Source organism: Pinus tabuliformis, chromosome 8 (assembly GCF_031772625.1).
Source record: "Pinus tabuliformis cultivar Carrire ecotype Pingquan chromosome 8, CPIR1, whole genome shotgun sequence".
Taxonomy (NCBI): domain Eukaryota; kingdom Viridiplantae; phylum Streptophyta; class Pinopsida; order Pinales; family Pinaceae; genus Pinus; species Pinus tabuliformis.
In genome coordinates, this window is record NC_142294.1 from 799708284 (window position 1) to 799731783 (window position 23500).

Genomic DNA, 23500 nt, shown 5'->3' on the forward strand with positions numbered 1-23500 from the left:
CAACAATAGATATCTGTTGCTGGATTAGCTCCAGGTTGTTGGGAGAAAATTAATGCTTCCTAAATTTGATGTGAGAGGCAGTTAGATTCTCCCTGCTATAAAAGAGGTGGTCATACGGATAGCTGGGAGGGTGAGTGTGAGAGTTTTATTGATGTAATCTCCTGTTTAATTAATAAGATTGCCTGTGTTTATGTTTTATTGTTAGCTGTGCATCTGATCTCCAACACTCCCATCCAAAATTACCTCCATGGACCATGAGCTTGATTCTAACAGTATACCCTTCTTTGACAAGCTGTCAGCTTGTTGGTTTGGTTCTCTGTAGATGTGTTGGATAGAGCATTCATTTACAAGACCCTTATAAAACTTAATCTTGTCCATCCATCCAGTGAGGTGAGAACTCCTGATAAGGCACTTTCCATTGACATGATCGATCATTACTTTGGAATCCCCAAAAATTGAGATGGATTGAATATCCAGAAAAATGCAGAAAGCGAGAAGACCGAAGACCGGCAAAAGCCTTCACGTCAGCCATGCTATTTGTGCCCCTTCCTCCATTCCAAGATATAAGATATTGCAGATTCTAGTCCATAATAATATTGAATCCACAACCACAAGAATCTTGCTGTGCGGCCCCATCAAAAAACGCCCTAGGGGATCTAGAGAGAAGATCTAGCTAAAGATTTCTGTTAACATTTTCCAGATTGGGAGGCTTTATCGGCACAGAGTCATAGATGGAAATGATATGTTGAAATATATCCTTGGAAGGCAGGTTCGAATCTCTGAAAATTTTTCTATTCCTCCATTTCCACGCGCACCATAAGACAATGATAATGATAGGTCTCCATGACTCTCTCTGCCTGCTCCACCATGCGAAAGCTGCGTGCTAGAAACATGAGAAACTATAGGAAAACCATATAAAGAAGCCAGAGCATGCCATATATTCTGTAGAGAAAGGCATGGGAAGAACATATAAAAGTTGGATTCCTCAGCTATCATGTGCTTTAGGGAAGAATATATGCGTTCACAAAGCGAAGATATGCGTTCACAATTTTAAAAAATACATTCTAGAAATATCATCATAGAGTGTAAAATCAACCTATCCCTTGATTTCTCATAGGATTCAGAACATTCCTTAATCCCCAGTGCCTTCACGCCCTTTCTTTCTCTCGATAATTAAATCCACAATTAGATTCCTTTTACAGTCTGTCTGCAGAAATGAGTCTGCAATATTTTCTTTTGTCAAATAGGAAGACCCGCTATACCTTTTATGTTGCGGCAGTGGAGTTTCTATTGCGTGGCACCAGATATGTTGCGGCAGTGGAGTTTCTATTGCGTGGCACCAGAAAAGAGTTTCTATAGCGTGGCACCAGAAAAAACGAATGTAAGAAGGCTTTTCTCAATTTGGAATCCTCCACGCAACGTCACCTCTCTCTCCAGATGGCTGCAATAACTCTCAAAAATAACATGGACACTCACCTACAACTTCAAGCCCATCAGAAACAAAAATGCCATCTCCATTCTATTTATTTCTTCGCCGCTCACGCCTACTACTATCGCTTAATACGAATTCCTGTAATTCCTGCTCACAAAATCAAAATCGATATTAAAAAGCAATAGATGATAATCACTGCGTTGGATAGAGGATTGACTTAAAGGTCTTAGAGGAACTTGGATAGAGGATTGACTTAAAGTCTTAGAGGAACTTGGAGGCCAACATGAATGAAGTAATGAGCAACCTGTGGATGTTCGCAGACGTAATGCGGAATTGAGGATGGAATTGAATAAGGCGGTCGATGTAAGCATAGGCTGTCACAAACACAGAAAAACTGCACTTTAACATACCTCAAAATCCTTTGCAGATATAGCTCTATGCACATTTCTGGCACCTGTACACGCGGTATTTGGGAGGCAAAGAGACGGAGTTGTAAGACGCCGCAAGCCTCTCATTTTTGGGTAGAGTCCGCTCCACCAGAGATGATAACACCAATATGAATTCATGGTTAGAAGTTCCGGGTATGTTGATTTCTGAGCTTTTCTCGCAGCAATTCTCTCATTCTGCTATCTCCATGTTCCCTAATATAAATTCTACTGAATTTTGAGAAAATAGTGGACAGAGATGGGAAGTGGAGAGCTAAAATGTGTCATAAAAAATTGTGTACAAGTGTCAAATAGACAAGAAAAGTGCAGAGGATCGAACTGATTCAAAATAGGCCTATCGGCCTAAATATAATTTAAAAATGTTATTATTCAATATAAAAAAATTATACAATTTAGACTAATATTTAATTTTATATGTGAGACTCAGTTTTATAATTTAAACTTTAAATGTATTTGACATATTAATCGTATATTTGAAAAAAAAATACATACAAACTGAAAGGGATAAATTTAAACATTATGACCATGATAACATTGTAACGGAATGTACCAGCATGCAATGAAAATAGGTATTTAGCAGGAGATGTTAGTTCCAGGATCCATCCCCAACTGCATACAGATTTTCTTGTAGTAATTCACTGTGCTATTCACCTGCCTACTATTTCCACCGTTGCACTCCCCATTGTTGATGGCTCTGATTGTCCCACCGAAACCCTTCCCGGAGGTTTTGCCAGAACGGCACTTGCTGTTCTTCATCCAGAATCACACAGCCATCATGAACGAAATGTTGGCATCTTCCCCCACTTCTTTGGGTTGTTCAGCTCGTCAAACCTAACACTCTGCCCCGCCGCTCCATAATTGTAATTGCTGCATCCAGCAATAAAATCCAACTTACAGCCAGTCAACTTCAGCCATTACATTTTGTCATTACAGTAACATATGCCACTGTGGATTTCAGATTGAGTCACATCAACAATCAATACGCAACAACTTAGCTGGATGGGGCCACGCCCATGGTAGCTCTTCTCGCTCGCACACGGCCACGTGCTGGAACTCTGACCGTAGTTCGATGAAGAATTTATCTCGTTGATGTAGCACAGTCCTGACAACAAAAATAATTGGTAAAACCTTTGTCAGTCATCAAATAATTGAAATCAGAATATGCCCACTTAGTCTGGAAAAAGATGAGCTAGAACTCACACAACTTAACAAAACCAAATTATAAATCAATAGAACTCACACAACTTAACAAAACCAAATTATAAATCAATTTTAATTGAGCAAAATATATAACTCCAGTTTCGTGCATTACATTAATGAAGAAGACAGCGAGTTCTCTCTTATGGACGTTGTTGGATATGGTGGTGCCAAATCCAGAATACGCATTGGCAGCTCTGATAAAAGTGTTGTAAGTGTAGAAACCCTTGCCCTCGCAGGAGCTACCAGCAGCGTTCATTAGGCCATTGAAGAAATTCTGAGAAATTATACTTCCCACGCTTCCACCTCCATAGGGCCATGAGGGCTACGTCCAGCCCTTGGTACTTTTCTTTGCACAATCATCGATAGTTTTCCCTGGCGTGGTGGATAAGTATGTATAGACATTGATCATTAAGGCTCACTAATTTAAGGAAATCTTTAAGTCGATTTCAGATTCCTAGAATATTAGGGAATCTAAGTGACATAAGCAAGGGCCCATGTCGGTCGGATTCCTGAATATTCGAAGAATCTGCAATCGACGAATATTAGGGAATCTCACCGACATAGGCATGGGCCCATGTCGGTCGGATTCCTAAATATTCGAGGAGAATTTGGTTGTCATATTGAGGAGACCTCCCATATTCAATTACCATTTCCAGTCCGTGACCATTTCTTTGCTTTTAAGGAATGTATCGAACAAAATCCACGAAGGGAGGAGATCATTCTAAATTTGTTCAAAATAACATTTGTTGGTTCCGAACGAGTTCGCTAAAATCTTCAATGTGATTTCTTCCAAAAAAAAAAATATTTTTATATATAATAACAAAATTGTAAACATAAATTCTACTAACTAATTATCCTATATATATTTCATCTCCATAATAATAAGTGGAGAGAAATATTAAATAAATTATAAGAATTTATTTAATATTTATTTAAGAAATATTAAACAAATTACAATAATTTATTTAATATTTATTACATTCTTAATGATAATAAGTGAAGAATTACCTAATATATATTTCAATCTTCTCCTTCATAATAATTTGTGGAGAGAAATATAAGATAAGTTGTAATAATTTATCTAATATTTATTTAATTCTTAATTATAATAAGTGGAGATGTGGGGAATATTTTATAAATTAGAATAATTTGTTTAGCTACCATTAAGGGCTAACAAAATATTGAGTAAATTATTATAATTAATGAATTGGAGTTATAATTAATGAAAACGTAATCCCAACACTTCATATGCCTTCTTCAAATTAACTTAACTGTGCACAAAAGGAAAGCTCTCATCTTACCATCTCCCATCATTGCACACCCTCCCATCATTGCATAATGACCTTCGCTATTGGCCCTTTTCGATATACTATGGTGTGTGATGTTTCTCCTCTAAAAAATTGTCGATGTATTACTTAGAATTCCATATCAATAGGATTAGCACATGATTTATCATGTTAAATATCATCAGTACCATAGTATGATGGTCGCACATACGTGCTCACATACTTTTCATTTAAACCAACATGGCCTCCTACTAGCAAAGCTCCTATTATGAAATTAAGTTTGAACCACTATGTTCCTTTGTGTTTGGTTCGCCCTATCAAACCAGATAACCTCACTAATTTGGTACCTTGTAATATGGTTCCCTTGTTTCAATAATTCACAGATGTATTCACACAACCCACGGGTCTACCCCGAACATGCTTTATTGAACACAAAATTGGTGTGGAAAATTCTAAGGGTAGCATGGAAATTTTTCGATTTGGTGAGTTGGAAAAACATATGATAATTTCACTAAACAAATTCCTTGATGAGCATGAAAGATATTATTATGTTGAGTAGAGGAACCAAGAGTCCTACATTTATATGATCATTCTGCTACTCCATGCCATGATTTCTCCAAGGGTGGGTGTTATAGAGGACATGTTGTAGGGACCTTCATTTGGAAGCCACTCCTAATAATGTCGGTAGATGGTCCAGTGTTCGAAGAGGTAGAGAAAGACCTGAGAGTAGGTACACTATAAATAAACCTTTTGTTCGCAAAATAAGTTAGGTGGCAATAAAGATGTACATGAACAAAAACACTTTTCTAGAAAGGAATTCCTGTGGCCATGATAAATGTGATCCATTTAAAGGACATAGGAAAGATATGAAGAAACATAATTATCCATCTACAAATCTTGTTGTATAGTGTCAAATATTAACTCCAAGTACAGAAAAATTATAGTAACATAGAAGAATTATGCTCACAAATCTTCTCAACAAATGCCCCCTCTCAGAAAAATAATAGGCATAATGTTGGTGGTAATTTCATGCCGAGAGATTTACCTTCCCAATCAATTTGTTGGGATCAAATTGATGCAAACTCTTCAAAAGGTCTAGGTGCTCCATATGAAATAGATAAAATTCAACTTCAAAACCCTATGGAACATATACACTAGCAACCTTTTTGAAGCCATGATTTTCAATTTCAAATAGAAAACCTATATTCAAAGAATGGTTTGAATTCAACACCATTTCAGACCTTATGAGGGTATTTTCCTGCGCTTTTGGACCATTGTGTAAAAGGGAATTCCTTATCGTCTAAACAATCCCGTAGATCTAACCCTGGAACCAAATGCTATCATTTTCAGCTTAATGATGGTTGGAAATAAATTCCTGATGCAGGAGCATCCAACTCACCATGACCAGGTGAAGTCTCTGCTAGGTTGGAAAGTTGATTTAGCATTTGGATTGTCTTTTATGTTTAACTTATTAGGACATGTGATAGGATTTTGTTTTGTTTTACTTTTAATTGTTGTGTTAGTCAAAAGTTATTGGTCGGTTAGGGTTGTTATTTGTCCGACAGTAACAAACAATAGTTTAATAATTGTTCTGTCAACTTAAAGAGGAAAAGACAAAAATGTCCAGAGGAAATCTTGTCAAGTAAGCCGAACCGAGAGCTAGAAGTTACACAACTATATTATTTCTGTTCAACTGAAAGCAATTACAATTTCAATTAACTGTAAACCAAAGATGTATAAATGTAGCAATGTAAAACAGGGAAAAGGTTCAGCATTTTCAGAATCAAGAAATAAACAGAGACAGAACGTTTTTCTAAACTGTCCATCTGTGTCATTGCCTACATACTGTACTATTTTATTTTCATTCATTGAACTATTAATACAATGCTAGCAGACAGAAAACGACCACTGTAGGTCGTGTTTCCTTTTGTCCTCGTCGAACAGAAAACACTGTCGAATACGCAAATACAACCATAACCAGAACGAAGAACAAGCGAGTCGAAATCGCAGCTAGAACAGTAAAGCACAGCGAGACCACCGAGGAGATAATATCGAAACAGAGTGCTAGAGGAAATAGAACATAACAAAGGTAATTCAGACGAACCCTTTATATTTTCATAAGCAAACAAAGATCAACAAAATTGTGTTCATATTGTTGTTGTTCAAGTCACATACATATTACATTCGTTTATAAACCAAAATCAGTGCCAGCGTCCACCGAATGGACAAACCCTAGCCTAGGGTGTGATAACAGGGATCATCTTTAACCCAAAAGGGACAACCAACCGAAATAGAAATTGAAACCAGACTTAAGCTTCATCTTTGAAAGTGATTCAGACTGAATACGACTACAAGACGGCAAGTGACAAACCCTATAGAGATTCAAAGACCCTAACTACAAATTGACGGACTTTAAGAGCCAGAGCCTACCGGTAGAGGGTTGCCACATTTGGAGACCGAACCCATAAGAAATCTGCGTACCCAGGTCGAACCATTGACCTGCACAAACCAAACGAAGTTCAGTTAGTATACCTGTATAGTGAGACCTGAAACAGAAGCAGAATATAAACGCAGAAGGAAAGTATAACCTACCTAAGTGCGACCGGACTGAGGAGCTTGTGGAACAGAGCCACCGACAAACCAAAGAGACCTGAGATAGGAGGAGCAGGCTTGTTCAGTGCCTGTACCAGAAGAAGGTTGAATTAAATCAAGGAGGGAACTATTTACCTGGTTTGTAGCCGCGGAAGACCATCATGTTGTCACCTGAGTTCATGGGCACCAGAAGTTAATCGATTTACACATTGTAGCAGAGACAAAGGACAATAACAACAATGGCAAGTGACAATCATTGGACGAGAGACTAGATTCTGAAACTAAACCGCAGAAGAATGACAAAACGAGACTAAGAACTTACTGTGTGAAAAGAATTCGAGCAAGAGTCGCCCAACAGAACAGAACCATCGCGAATGACCGGAAGGCAAAAGCGTTTTGGGCAAAGACCAAACGGAGGGAACCAGACCCGAGGATCGTAGGTGAGCATTTATTAATGCATTAAATTATTCCCAGTTTCCAAACAAAATATCTGTTATCCATATTGCATACAACCGCCGAAACAACAACCAAACACACCACGTCATAAAGCCCGAAACAGGTGTAAAGCCGAGGCTACGTGGAAGCGTGGGCTGGGTCACATCAATTTCACTTGTACGTTATAATGTGGAAGGTGTTGTTGTCTTTCTTCCTTTATGATTCTCAAAAAATTCCTCTATAATCACTCCACCTATCAATCATTATGGGATTGGAGGGTGCTTAATTCCATATCATTAGAATCCTACTACACCTAACCTCAACTTACTTGATTAGCCTAGATATGTTCATGGTTCAATAGTTTAGGAAATAAATTATTGTGTTAATGATATCATCACTCATGCTCTTCCTGTTAACATAGAGCATAAGTCTGTATGTTGTCAACCTTCCTTGGAACTATTCAATTTTCAACATGCATCAAGCACTAGACAAGAGAGACTTATGCCAAGCTTAATTACAAGGTTTCTTTTTCATCGTCGAAACTAGCCAAGACAATAGATTGGGTCAATGTTGACGATAGATTGGGTCAATGTCACTTATTTGCAAAAAACATGTATTTACATGTCCCTAGGTTGGGGTTCCTTTTAACCCAAGCATTTCTATTGTTAATCAATATGGTTTTTCTTTTGCAAAGGCTCATCCATCCAATGCTATGTTCATGACAGGATACATGCTTATATTTGAAAAAAGTATATTTTCATTAGGCTATGGTATTCTTTCACAAATTTTGTGCCCTTCTCTTAATGTAAACTAAGAATCTATGCTCCATCGACAACAAAATCATGATATTTCAATTGGGGCATCTAAAATTGGGTATCAGGGAAAGGATCAAAAGAATTTTGGAGGAAATGGATTTTATCCCAAATATTGAAACTTTGAGCTATGATGGATGACCAATTTTCATCAGAAAATGTCCTTGTGAATCACATGGGACTACATAGAATCCATATGGGGTCATCTTTAAAATCATTTAGGAGATTCATTATAGAACTCGACGTATGTGTAATCTTTTAAATATAGTGGTAATCAATGAAAAAAGAATATACAATGATGTTGGCTATGAGAATCCATCGAAGGGATTTTAGAAATGAGACTGCATGGCGAGATGTTGTGAAATCACGGTGTGAATCCATACAAGATTCCAAGTGTGTTGTCATGTATTCAACTAATATAATATTTTTTCAATAAGTAGAGGCAATGGGTAAGACTAATATTTGTGTGTATACACATGGAGCACAGTTGACCAATACGATATTCATGAATCTTGGTGGACATGTGTGGGAAATGTTTCCCAATCGGTGCCTAGAATTTGCTAGCTCAAGTCAAAATATCTACAGAGACCTCACTACGATGATGTGATTGAAGGTGTTGAATTCTCATAATGGAAGTGGTGGAGGAAGAAGGGATGCTTCCATATCTAAACAATTACTAATTGGGCAACCAAAGAAAGGCATACTATTTTGGAGGAAACTCGTAATGAGGAAGGAAAAGCCTAATAATGTACTTATTATATCTAAAATATGCATTTGCTTTTTCTCATACAAACTAGTTGGGAAACTTAAAAAGGAAGGAAATATCTAAATATGTTTTGTTGTTTCCATACAAAAATATTTGAAATCAACGTAATAAAAATGTTCTTTGCTCATAAAAGGAGACCTCTCCCTTATAATGGAATGGTGGTATTATTTTCAGGATCTTGTTGTTTATGTCTATATTGTTGCATTCTGTCGTGCATGATTAATAATTTTTAGATCTACATTTAGATCATAACATGTTGGAAGAATTTGGATGAGGCTAAAGATTAGACCTATTGGCTGCCACTATAACAGAGAGAGAATATCCAAAAGCCCATAAGCTAGATACACTGGGAATTTATTATTTAGCAAGAGTTGAAGATCCATGAGGGTGGTAGAACCTTCTCCGTGATCCTTAGGACATGATTCAAGGATGAGTAAAAATAACCATATAAATGATTTCGTGATTCTACAATAGTGCAAATCTGCGAGATCACCATTTCGCCATGGTGAGGTCGAGCACGCTGAAAGAAAGATGAATAAATAGATGTGTGAGGCGGGGAAGAAGAAGAAGAAGGGTAACTCCCTGGGTACAATGAATTCCATGGGTTTGCAGGGGAGGAAGAAGAGTACTCAGAAGTAAAATATCGAAACGATGCACTTCTTTGAAATGACGAATCAAAGTAGATTATTCCTTGAAGGGTCCATCTCCCAAAACGATATTTGGCATTCAACACTGAAAATCCCTGCAAGAGAAATGTTCTTATGGAGACACCATCAAGAAACCATTAATCCATTAAGCAAGAAACAATATTAACTATTAGTTTTTCTTAACTATTAACTATTAATCTGATTGCTTAAAAATCTTCAATCGTCTAACATTCCATCCAATGGTGCATAATAGTACATAGTGGCAGATGGGGGAGTTCTTTTTAAAGGGGAACACCTTACGGTGTAGTTAAAATGTATTATTATTACATTTTACCTAATATTACATTTTACTCAATATTTCCCCTCAACCCTGCTAATTTTATAGCTGAGTTTGTTTACTTTCAAACTTCAAATATAAAGAAAAATTACAATAACAAGTTGGCCAATTAAGGAGATATATTGGGTGAAAGGTGAAATGTAATATTATAATGTTATGTGTTACCCAATATAACTTAGTAAAACGTGGATGGATGTAGGAAAATATATTAGATAAAATGTAATAATTACATTTTTCCAATATTTGCCCCACCTCTTGTTATTTCTAAATTTTTTATTATTTAATTTCTATATGGTTATTTTATTTTATTTTCACCCAATTAAAATGTTTATATTACATTGCACATTTGTAGCATACTATAGGCATTAGATCTTGACTCAATGAATAAATAACATATATCCTTATACTAAAAAGCAATTTTTTTTTTTACTTTATCTCACAATATGGAATCTCATGTAAAATAAAAGTGAAAATTGTAGTATTTTATTTATGACCCACATTGATTTTTAAAGTAACATTATTATTTTTTTAAAGTAACTTTACACACAACATCTCTAGTATATACATAAAATCGTTAAGCATAACATCTTTGACATATACATATATTAGCTAACACATATACATATATATATGTGTGTACACTGTGTGTGTGTTTTTTAATGTAACATTAAGTGACAACATCTCTCTTATGTACTAAGTTGTAGAGTGTCTTTCGATCTAGTAAATTTCACATTTTCATAGGAAATTCAGGAGCGTAAGTTGAAATTAACGCTCCCATGAGAAAATTGGTTATTTTGGTCACATTACTATGTATCATTAATATTTGGATGCATTAAAACCTATTGGTGGTAGATAAGTATTCTAGCTACCATTTAAAAGTGTTTCACGTGCTAATTTAAAGAGTTTTTGTATCATAGGGACGATTTAATTTTTGAAAATATTGGCCCTGAGACTCAACAGGTAAAATTTTTGGGAGCTCTCCTCAAACTCCGGTTTTTCACTTCTTTTGCTTAATGATAAAAATTACATTTGCATGTCCTACCACATGGACCCATTGAGATTGAGGTTGAGACTCAACACTCTGCCCCAAATTACATACCGCCCTACTCCCTCAAGTCCAACTATTGACAATGCCCAACCCAACTCACGGATTTGCATTATGAGCAACGGCAACACAAAATTCATGGTGACAAAATCCTCCATGGTTCCCCCATCTCCCCCAACAGATCGTGGAGACCTTCGCTAAAACAATGAGTTGGCCATTAAAAAATACGAACATTACATCAGTCTTTGAGGCGAAACAAATCGGAAAAAATGTACGGAGAGGCCTTATTTTCAGTGGCTTAATATGCTTTATCTACACCATTATATTCCTTTTTCAGCCTCCTGCGTATCTACACCACTATAATCCTTTTTCGGCTCCCTTCTTATTTACAGCACTATTTATCTTTTTCCCCGCATAATAACAGAAAAGGTGGTGGGGTCTATAATTCATGGAAAGAAAAGGTCATAAATGATAATGAATATATAACAAACTTCTATTGGGTCTTTAATCAGTGCTAGAAAGAAAAAAAAAAATTCAAAAAGCATAGATACAAAGTAGCTACAGCACACAAACCCAAACCCGACTGGCGTTGTCATTGATTTAACCAGTTTCACACAACATTCTTTAAAATGATTAAGAAAATTGCGATACTGCCAATGCATTCAGGTGGGACTTAAAAAAACTAAACATAATTGCAAAATATTATATTAAAGAAAATCACGTAATTTTTGTAAGACTAATAACTTTGATACATGGAAACATTCGTTACCCTTCCTTTTTGAGAGGAAAATAACTAAACATAAACCTAAACATTGTTAACTGGATAGCATTTAAAGTAAGGTTTATTCGGTATAAGTGTGTGGTAAAATATTTGGAAGAGGCTATGACTTTATTATTCGAACCATGGTAATTTAGATATCTAAGTGGATCTTCAAACCATAAAGAGGATAGCATTTAAAGTAAGGTTTATTCGGTATAAGTGTGTGGTAAAATATTTGGAAGAGGCTATGACTTGCATTTAAAGTAAGGTTTATTCGGTATAAGTGTGTGGTAAAATATTTGGAAGAGGCTATGACTTTATTATTCAAACCATGGTAATTTAGATATCTAAGTGGATCTTCAAACCATAAAGAGGCGTACATCTAAAAAAAAAAACCTAATAGAGAAGGAAAATGCGACTGAAACATAAGCACACAATTTTATAGGGTCATGCTTATTGTCATTAAGGGAAACACTCCATGTAATCCTTCCGATGTTTCAACTGTTGTTTTGTAACGATGGGTTTGAAAACCATAACCATGAATATAAATCACTACGATGATTGTGATCATACAGGAATATAACACTTGGATTGGTAATTTATTATCCTTTAAACATTTCAACTTTATTGAATTGAGCTAATGACCATATTTTCTTTGCTCACCATGACAATGTCGATGTCTAGGTTTTTTTAATTTATTATCCTCGTTTTAAACCAATAAATTATAGCCTATAATTCATAAAAGTTAAATGCCAATCAATAGATAAACTTGTTTTGGCTCTACAATGAAGTGATGTCTTCCTACATTTATCTCAACGCCAAATCCACAACTCTACTCAAGATTTCTTCCTTTTAAAATAAAAAAAATAGGTTTTTTTATTTTATTTCTATACTCCGTTAGTAAATTTTAAAATATTAAATACTTTATTTTAAAAAATTTAACTTCTTACTTATGTAATTAGTAAAAACTATTTTGTATAAAAATAATTTACTCAACTTTATAGATTACATTTATATAAAAACTATTTTGAATAAAAATAATTTACTCAACTTTATAGATTACATTTTATAATTGTGCATGATTACGAAAGAGCTTTTAGAAATAAAGCATTTCATTTAAAAACTTATCTTATTGTAAAACTAATTTCCTATAAATATCTTTACGCCGAAAGGCATTTTTTTGTTGGCTTTGGGTGACCAAACACTGTTCACCTCTCCAATCAAAAGTATCTATTTTCATTGTTCTATCCACTTAAAAATTAACATTTGTCTCAAACACCCGGGCATCTAAAGCACTCAGAGCTGCAAGCCTACCATATTCAGAGTACTTCGTCGCAATTAGCCAGGGTAAATATCTCCTTCTTCACCTATGCCTGCTTTGGAGAATGTCGGCTCTCAGGCCAGAGACTCAAAGTCTCCACTTCGGCTTGCAAGATCGCCCTCAGAAACCTGCCGCTACGAATGGGATTCCATTGACTTTGAAGCGGGTGTGGTGGTGTAGTAGTGTCAGGGATGCACCCAGATCGAACCCTGAAATAGATTTTCCAAACTGGAGGGATCGAATAATCTGTGTAGCAATGGGCCACAAGCTTTTCCTTCTGAGTATTCCATTTCTCCTTGCTTTCTGATATTTTAAATTTGACTTTTGTTATAGTGGTTGTTGCTTGGGGACTAGGGAAACCTCTGAAGATTGAAGAAGTGCAAGTGGCACCTCCAGAGGCCATGTAAGTTAGAATCAAAGTGCATTATACTGATGGAAATTTCTGTTTATTTCAAACACAAAATAAATTTGCACAGAGAACAACGCTCTGGTTTTCTACAGGATCTTAATCATATAAAATAATAATAAAAACTGTTACAGAATTTGTCTTCCTCAACTCAGAGGGATTTACAACAGGAACTTCAGTTCCAGAATTTGATTCCACTATCTCAGAAAGTAATATTTTCAGCACTGCTGTGCGTTGCAGAGAAGAATGAGCTCTTCTTGCTAATACTCTCTACACTCTCTACACATCTCTGCTCTTGCATATTTGTTTTTTATCCAATGAACAACACAAAACATCTTTTTACAATACGTGTTGCTTTTTCCCACTTCCGTGAAAATAGAAAATAGTAAAATTTAAGTTTTCACCTACATTTACCAACCCTAGTAAATGTCATTAATTACATGCCTCAAAATATCTTGCTGGAATTTAATGCATGGCTTATCAAACCATCACATCGCAAGAAGAGAAGGATGTGCCACCACCTCTATAACCTTTAAATCATGTGATCTGCGATCTGCGATCATGCGATCTGCGATCATGCGATCTGCGATCTGCGATCATGCGATTTGCGATCGCATCGCAGATAATTCAAAGGGTCGCAGTAAATGGTTGACAAGGAAATGTGCGATGCGATGGGATCGCATCGCAGGAAAAAATCTGCCAATTCATTGAAGTCAAGTTGCCGCTACATTTCAACTATTAGTTTCCGGCAGTTTAAATTATCATTCCAACACTCCCCCTTAATTTTAACTGCTGGGTTTTTTCTGCATACCCAGGCATTTCCTGAAATGATCAAAGCTTTTCTTTGCCAATGGTTTTGTCAGGATGTCAGCTAACTGTTCTTCTGTTCTGCAGTGTTGCAAAACAATCTCACCATTGTTAACCAATTCACGTATGAAGTGAAATTTGGTGTCTATGTGCTTTGTTCTTTTATGAAAAACAGAATTTTTAGACAATGCTATTGTTGAGCTATTGTCACAGTAAATGGTTGTGCCCTTTCCTTGTTCATGACACAAATCTCTGAGAACTCTTCTCAGCCACACTGCTTGGCATGCTGCTGCTATTGCTGCCACATATTCTGCCTGTGCTGTTGACAAAGCCACAACTGGTTGCTTCTTGGAAGCCCATGAGATGGCTCTCGATCCCATATGAAACACATATCCCGATGTGCTTTTCCTATCATCAACACTTCCAGCCCAATCACTGTCAGTGTAACCTGTCAACATGAAACTTTCAGAAGAGGAGTATAAAATACCAAACCCCTTCGTTCCATTCACATACCTTAGAATCCTCTTGGCTGCCTGCCAATGAGTCTCTTTCGGTCTTTCCATGAATCTGGAGATTAAACTCACAGCATGCATAATGTCCGGCCTAGTTGTAGTCAAGTACATAAGGCTGCCAACTATGCTCTTGTACAATTTTGGATCAAAATCCTTGCTGCTGTCTTCTTTGGTGAATTTCAACCCCACTACAGTTGGAGTCACAGCTGCTTTGCTGTTCTGCATGTTAAATTTCTTTAACACTGCTTCTACATATTTATCTTGAGAAATGAAAATGCCATTTTCACTTTGGTCTACTTCAATTCCAAGAAAATATCTTAAGAAGCCCAAGTCAGTCATTTCAAATTCACTTTTCATGACTGCTTTAAAATCAGCAATGAGAGAAGCATCATTGCTTGTAAAAATCAAATCATCTACATATAGAACAACGATAAGAATCTTACCGTCATTCTCCTTTATGTAGAGTGTGGGTTCACCATCACACTTGTCAAACCCATTCTCAATCAGATAAGCATCTATTCTGCTGTACCATGCTCTTGGAGCTTGCTTCAACCCATAAAGAGCCTTCTTCAGTTTACAAACTTTATGCTCTTGGCCTTCAACTTCATAGCCTGGAGGTTGATCAACATAAACCTCTTCTTTTAACACTCCATTCAGGAATGCAGATTTAACATCCATTTGATAAATCTTCCATTTGTGTTGTGCTGCAATAGACAACACTGTTCTAACTGTTTCCATCCTTGCTACTGGTGCAAAGGTTTCATCATAGTCTTTGCCTTGTTGCTGCTTGTAGCCTTTCACAACAAGTCTTGCTTTGTGCCTGTCAATCTTGCCTTCAGCATTGCTTTTGGTCTTATAGACCCACTTAACTCCAATGGCATCTTTTCCTACAGGGAGGTCCACTAACTCCCATGTTTTACTCTTCTCAATTGCTCCAATTTCTTCATTCATTGCTTCAATCCATTTATCTTCATTTACAGCATCTTCAAAATGGACTGGGTCATCAACATGACAATATAAAGCGAATAATGAATTCAGACCGGTATTGTTACTTACCTCTCCTTGTTCATAAATCTCATTCAGATTTTTGAATCTTGGTCTTCTTGGTGTACTTGGAGTTCCATCCGAACTTGAGGGTATATCTGATCCCTGTGATGTGCTTGGAGAAGCACTTCCTTGACTTCTTGAGGTTGTTCGAATTCCAGTTTGTGGTGTGGTTTGTTGTACTTGCTGTGGTGTAGGAGGGGCCACCAAGGAAGGATTATTTGCTGCTGTCCCTTCCTCTTCTTCTTCGTGAGACACAGTTGTCTTCACATTCACTGTCTTCTCTAAGCTTCCATCCCAAGCTTCATCTTCAATGAACTGCACATCTCTGCTTACTATCAATTTCTTGGTGGATGGATTATAGAGTTTGTATGCTTTTGACTCATCACAATAGCCAATAAAGACACACTTCTCCCCCTTACTATCCAGCTTCTTTCTTAGCTGATCCGGTACATGTGCATATGCCACACAACCAAATACTCTCATGTGAGTGACAATTTGCTTTTGACCACTCCATGCTTCTTCTGGTATTCTGTTCATGACAGCTTTAGTTGGGCATCTATTCAAGATGTAAACTGCGCAAGTGACAGCTTCTGCCCAATACTCATGCGGCAAGTGTTTTGCCTTCAGCATACTTCTGACCATGTCAAGAATGGTCCTATTCTTTCTTTCAGCAACACCGTTTTGCTGAGGTGTATACCTTGCGGTGAACTGCTTTTGTATGCCATTCTCTCTGCAAAAACGCAGAAAGTCTTGGGAGATGTACTCTCCTCCTCTATCTGTTCTGAGCACTTTGATATAATGCCCACACTGCTTCTCAACAAGAGTTTTGAAGTGGTGGAATTTCTCGAACACTTCACTCTTCTGTTTCAGCATATACACCCATGTCTTTCTGGTGTAATCATCAATGAAAGTTAAAACATATTTATTTCCAGAAAATGATGGTGTTTGCATCGGTCCACACACATCGGAGTGAACAATTTCCAATGGTGCTTTTGCCCTTATACTCTTTCCTGCTGGAAAGATTTCTTTGTGTTGCTTGCCCAAGATGCAGCCTTCACAAAGGCTGTCTGGTTTTTCGATCAATGGTAATCCCTTTACCATTCCCTTTCTGTGCAACAGATTCAAGCCTCCGAAATTGAGATGTCCAAATCTCAAATGCCACAACCAACTCACATCTTTCACTTGTTCCTGAAAGACTTCTTGTGTTACAGCCGCAATAGTTCTGCCTTCCTTCAAATCTGCCCTGAGTTTGAGAGGAAACATTCTATTGCTGGTCATCTGCACCTGTGCAATGATCTTCTTACTTGGAGGTATGTCTCTAATTGTACACAAATCATCTTTGAAGAACACATTGTAACCTTTGTTAATGAGCTGTCCAATGCTCAAAAGATTACATTTCAGACCAGGTACATAGTATACATCTGGCACAATCATCTGTTCTCCATTTTTTGCTCGGATACTAACTCTGCCCTTACCCTTGACAGATATCGTATCATCAGTCCCTTTTGTTACCTCAGATTTCACATTTTCATCCAGATTGGCAAACATTTCAATATTAGCAGTCATGTGATTACTACAACCTGAGTCTAAGAACCAAAAATCTTCTTGTTTGTCTTGTGCTATGTTACATGTTAACAGCACGTTCTTTGGGTTCTTATCTTCTTCATTTGCAAAATTAGCATTCTGCCTATTATTCATGTCACTTTGTTTTTTCCTACATTCATTGGCATAGTGCCCATATTTCTTACAATAATGACATTGGACTTGGGATTTATCATACCTTTGTCCATGAGCTTGCTGTTTGCTTGAACCTTCATCTTGGTTCTGATTGCAGCTCCTTCCGCTTGTGCTTGCAGGATAATTTCTGCCTCTATTTTGGCTTCTTCCACGACCTCTGTTATTTGCTCTGCCTTGACCTCTTCTTTGGCCAAAAGACATCTGAGTCTTGAATGCTTGCTCAAAAGAGGAATCTGTTCCTCTACTCAGTCTGTGTTCATGAGACAAAAGAGAAGCACTCAGCTCATCTACCGTGAACTGTGAGAGATCTTTTGTTTCTTCTATTGCTACCACAATAGATTCAAACCTTGAGGGTAAACATCTCAAGATTTTCTCTACAATCCTTCTATCTTCAAGAATCTCACCATGAGATCTTATCTGGGTTATTAAGCCAATAACCTGAGTGAAGAATGAATCTATTGTGTCAGATTCCTTCATGCTGAGATTTTCAAAGTCTTTCCTCAACATCTGCAACTTTGCAGTCTTCACCTTCTCCATGCCTTGATAGGCAGTTTTGAGAATATCCCATGCCTCCTTGGATTTTGTTGCTGCTGCAATCCGTGGAAAAACACTTTCATGTACTGATTGAAAGAGGAAAAAGAGGGCTTTGGCATCCTTCTTCTTGTCACTCTTCAACTGGTCTCTTTCTACTGCTGTCAAAGCAGCCAACGCTGTTGCATCTGCCGGTTCAGCATAGCCAGTTTCAACCAGCTCCCATATTCCTTGAGAAGCAAACAATGCTTTCATGGTTATGGACCAATAACTATAGTTTTTCCCATTAAACTGTGGCAGTTGGGGATTTGTCAAACTAGTTCCAGCATCTGCCATCTTAACTTGTGAAAAATAAAAAAGAGATACTGGCTGTAAAAAAAAACAAACAAAGACTTTCTATGCTGGAAGAGAAAAAGAAAAAAAACGCTCAAGAAACTTCTTACAGCTCCTACAGTGAAAAAACAATTTCTGTGTTTTTTTTAACTCACTGAGTGCCTAGACTAGCTCCGATACCATGATGGAAATTTCTGTTTATTTCAAACACAAAATAAATTTGCACAGAGAACAACGCTCTGGTTTTCTACAGGATCTTAATCATATAAAATAATAATAAAAACTGTTACAGAATTTGTCTTCCTCAACTCAGAGGGATTTACAACAGGAACTTTAGTTCCAGAATTTGATTCCACTATCTCAGAAAGTAATATTTTCAGCACTGCTGTGCGTTGCAGAGAAGAATGAGCTCTTCTTGCTAATACTCTCTACACTCTCTACACGTCTCTGCTCTTGCATATTTGTTTTTTATACAATGAACAACACAAAATATCTTTTTACAATACGTGTTGCTTTTTCCCACTTCCATGAAAATAGAAAATAGTAAAATTTAAGTTTTCACCTACATTTACCAACCCTAGTAAATGTCATTAATTACATGCCTCAAAATATCTTGCTGGAATTTAATGCATGGCTTATCAAACCATCGCATCGCAAGAAGAGAAGGATGTGCCACCGCCTCTATAACCTTTAAATCATGTGATCTGCGATCTGCGATCATGCGATCTGTGATCGCATCGCACATATCGCATCGCAGATAATTCAAAGGGTCGCAGTAAATGGTTGACAAGGAAATGTGCGATGCGATGGGATCGCATCGCAGGAAAAAATCTGCCAATTCATTGAAGTCAAGTTGCCGCTACATTTCAACTATTAGTTTCCGGCAGTTTAAATTATCATTCCAACATATACTACATTGTGCCACATTGACCTTGTATTTTGGGAAGAAAAGGATATTTGCAACCAAATTTTTCCATCTTAACATTAGTTTCAAGCATGAGAGGTATAAAAAACCTGGAGGAGCAAAGTCAATCATTATGTTAGAGGTTTACACTTTTGTTCTTTTAATCCCCATTGGTTCTTAGTAGATTTGAAATATATTTTATTAGGGTTACAAACACAGAAATATGCACACATGGATATCTGCCCACTTGGGCTCTACAACATCTAGCTTCTTTGGGTGCAATTAAATTTTCTTAGTAATGAAATGTCTATTATTGCTTTTGTTACAAGCTCAAGCTCCACTCTTTCCCCACATCTCTGTACATGAATCAGGAGGGTACACACTATGTTCTTGCAATGAAATTATATATTTTGAAATAATAATTCAATCAGGCATGTAGTATTTCATGGAAAAAACTTCATGGTTATTAATTTTTTTTGTCAATTGTGGCAATGGTTGACAGAGAGTCATTAAGAGTGATGGAGAAGGCGTTACTGACCTCAAGCCGGGTGACAAAGTGCTTCTAGTATTTACTGAAGAAGGCAGGGAATGCAGACACTGCAAGTTAGAAGAGAGCAACATTTGTGATTTGTTAAGAATTGAAACCGAGAGAGGGTTCATGATAAATGATGTAAAATCAAGCTTTTCCATCAATGAGAAATTGGTTTACCACTTCCTTGGTACATTGAATTTTAGCCAATACATCGTTTTTCATGCGGGATGTGTGGCCAAAATTAATCTCGAGGCTCCTCTTGACAAAGTTTGTATTTTAAGTTGTGGTGTTTCTATAGGTAAATTACTTACGGATCTTTTTCTATTCATTTTTTTCCAAGCACATGTTCAGTATTAGCTATATGTAGGACCATATTCACTGAAGTAACATGGATTGTAACTAAAATGCCCAAGAAGATTGGTCACTGTAGATGGGCGTACCAGGTCTTCTATGAAAACAGACTTTAGAACCTTACTCATCATTTTCTTCATACATTATTAAAGATTACCTCGTTGGCTTCTTTCCAATTTTGAGGAGGCAACGTCTTATTTGGGTTCACCTTTGCCCTAATAAGTTGGATAGCTTATTTTTTTCAAGAGATCTCGCTTTCCATTTTCCGAAAGTATTGTATGAGCTTTCCGATTGATATGGTCTGTAATAAGCTTCTGTTGTAGTTTTAAAACGACTTTTTTATGTTTTTTGTCCTTTCCTCTTCTATGCCCACATACCATTTCCTCCATATTTTCTTGATGCCAAAATAAAAATTCCTCCAATGAGACCATGGTCATCTCTGAAAACCACGCCTGCCCTGCCCTTCATCTCACTTCTGCAAGGCATGTCTTGCCCTGGGATGTTCTCCTTTTCTGGTTGATTATTAGATTGTGTATCCAAAAATTTAACATCCTTGGAATGTGACTATGCTCATAAACACTCCCCTGTGCCTCTAAGGTATGGGTTGCTCTAGGATTGTGACCATGATCATAAGCACTCTCCTGCCCCTCCATGTTTGGGTTTCTTTTGGATGCTCAATTAAAACTTTAATGTTACCCATGAGGAGGGACTCCAAATCTAGGTAAAGGTTTCCTTTGTTGAAACCCTTTTCTGCTAAAGGGAAAACTATTTCCTGGACTTGTTTATGCTTTTATAAGTAATTTCCCGATGATGATGAAAAGTTATCCTAGTTGACATTATTTTACAAAGTGGGTAAATCAATGTTAGGGAAGTTTCGGTGGTTGGACTGTTAAACCATATAATGGTTTCTTTGATCACTATTATTGTTTAAAGTTCATTTCTTTTGTGGAATCAAGGATGGGTGCTACTTTGAATGTAGGAAAACCCAAGAAGGGTTCGACAGTAGCAATATTTGGCCTTGGGAGTATTGGGCTTGCTGTAAGTGTTCTCTTTTTTATGTTCTTGTGTATGATTCTTAGTATATACTGTAGTTCTAAAATCTGAAAACTTTCCTTTTAAGGACCAATAATATCAGCATATTGTTTAATATTTGTTAATCTTCTAATCTGGATTTAACTACACAGGCTGCTGAAAGGGCAATAATTGCAGGAGCTTCTCAGAATTGGGATAGATTTAAGCAATGACATATATGAACCAGGTTGCTTATTTTGCTCATTTCCATTTCGGATATTCTGTGTATATATGTTTATTACTCTAATTCGTTGTTTACTTTTGTAATCTCAGTGAAACCATTTGGCGTAACAAAATTTTTAAACCCTAGAGACTAAGAAAACCCCATTCAAGAGGTATGTTGAGCTGCCTACATTACTGGATATTGTTGCACCTTGAGAAACTTAGTGCTCTACTCCCCAGGTGGGGAAGAAATCCCTCTGCTAATGTTTTATGTGCATAAAGTAAATTTCCTTGCTCTAATTATTATGCCTACGTAGATGTATCAAATTCCTTTTATAAGAAAACCTTTAATTCATAATGTATATATATTATAAAAAATATAGATGTGTTTTAACTCAGATTTATCCAATAATTTTTGAACTTTTTTACTATCAATAAAGTTGTTACAAAAGATTTGATCAATTAAGAGTTTATATCTCCCATCATTATTGTTTTTGCTAATATACATTGTTAGCAAAAATTTAAATTATGAGAACTTATTGCTATCAATTTCTTTTATAGGAAATTGCAGAAAAAACTAATGGAGGAGTATACTGCATAATAAATAGGGAAATATTAAGGCGATGATTCAAGCCTTTGAAGCCTTCCATGATGTATTATCTCTGAGTTCCCTTTCATTTAAAATATATTAGTCATTGAAAAAATAACTAATAATCATTGAAAAATAACTAAAAGTTGATTGCTTCTTTTTTAAGAAAACACCTGATCAATGAAAGGGAGTTTGATATCATAATTTTGTTTTTCAGGGATGAAGTATCTGCTTTAGTGGGTGTCCTTCATTCAGAAGCAGTGTTTGCAATGAATTCTGTGAACTTACAGAAATGGGAGGACATTGAAAGGAACTTTTTTGAAACTATAAACCTTGTTCAAATTTGCCAGGTTTTGTAGAGTTGTATTTGAATAAGGTAATAATTCAATTATTATTCAATTTGCATGACAACACTAGTCTCTGCTTGCCAAATTTAGTTTAGGTTTTTAATAGATCCTTCCTTGATTTTTGTAGCAGCCTGAACTGGATAGGATGTAATTAGTTTTTTAATTGATCATTACTTGATTTTTGCAGACTCTTGAATTGGATAAATTTATTACGCATGAGGTTTCTTTTGAGGATATCAACAAGGCATTTGACTACATTATTGAAGAAGAGGGTTTGAGAACTGTGATTAAAGTGACTGAGTAAACTGTCAATTGGAAGCCATGAATGAATTTTGTGATTATGGTCAATGAAATTTTGAGTTTAAAGAGGAAATCATGTGAATGAATTTTGTGATGGGGATGAGTGAAATTTTGATGAATGAATTTTGTGATGGGGATGGGTGAAATTTCGATGAATGAATTTTGTGATTAGGGTCAATGAAATTTTAATTTTAAAGAGGAATTCATGTGAGTAAATTTTGTGATTTTAAGTTTAAAGAGGAAGTCATGTGAATGAATTTTGTGATGGGGATCAGTGAGATTTTGAGTTTAGGATCCGTGAAAAATATGGTGCATTGGAAGATGTTAATAGTTACATGCTGTATAAATTTTGGTTCCCATAATTTTTGGCAATTATTTTAAATATGGTGGGGTGCTACAAAATATACAAATTATACATTATGGATTTTGTTGGAATATCCTATGTTAATCAATTTTAACGAAACTTACCTAAATAAATTAGTCTGGTATGCGGGTTGGATGATTTATTTTATTTTGCTAATTTATTTCATTGTTATATATTTAAAAATGTATGTGTTATACAAAATTTTAAAAATTAGAAATTATGGATTTCAGTCTAATACTATTTTATGGGTGTATCAATTTTTTTAGAAAGTTGGTTTGTTGGTTTGTTTTTTCAATTTTTTTTTTTTTCAAAAATTTCTTCCTATATTAAATTCATATCATCTAAATTAGTTATTTTTCAATATAAACAACTAATTGTAATGCTATTTTTTAATTATGAGTTCACAATGATGATATTGAATTTGAATT

The 23500-nt window shown here is 36.1% G+C and overlaps 2 pseudogenes; one reads left to right on the forward strand and one right to left on the reverse strand.

Moving 5' to 3' along the window:
* Positions 1-2451: 2451 nt before the first annotated feature.
* LOC149237988 (endochitinase 4-like) lies at positions 2452-7404 on the reverse strand (annotated as a pseudogene).
* A 5739-nt stretch (positions 7405-13143) lies between these two features.
* Positions 13144-22712, forward strand: LOC149237989 (alcohol dehydrogenase 1-like; annotated as a pseudogene).
* The last annotated feature ends 788 nt before the right edge of the window (positions 22713-23500 follow it).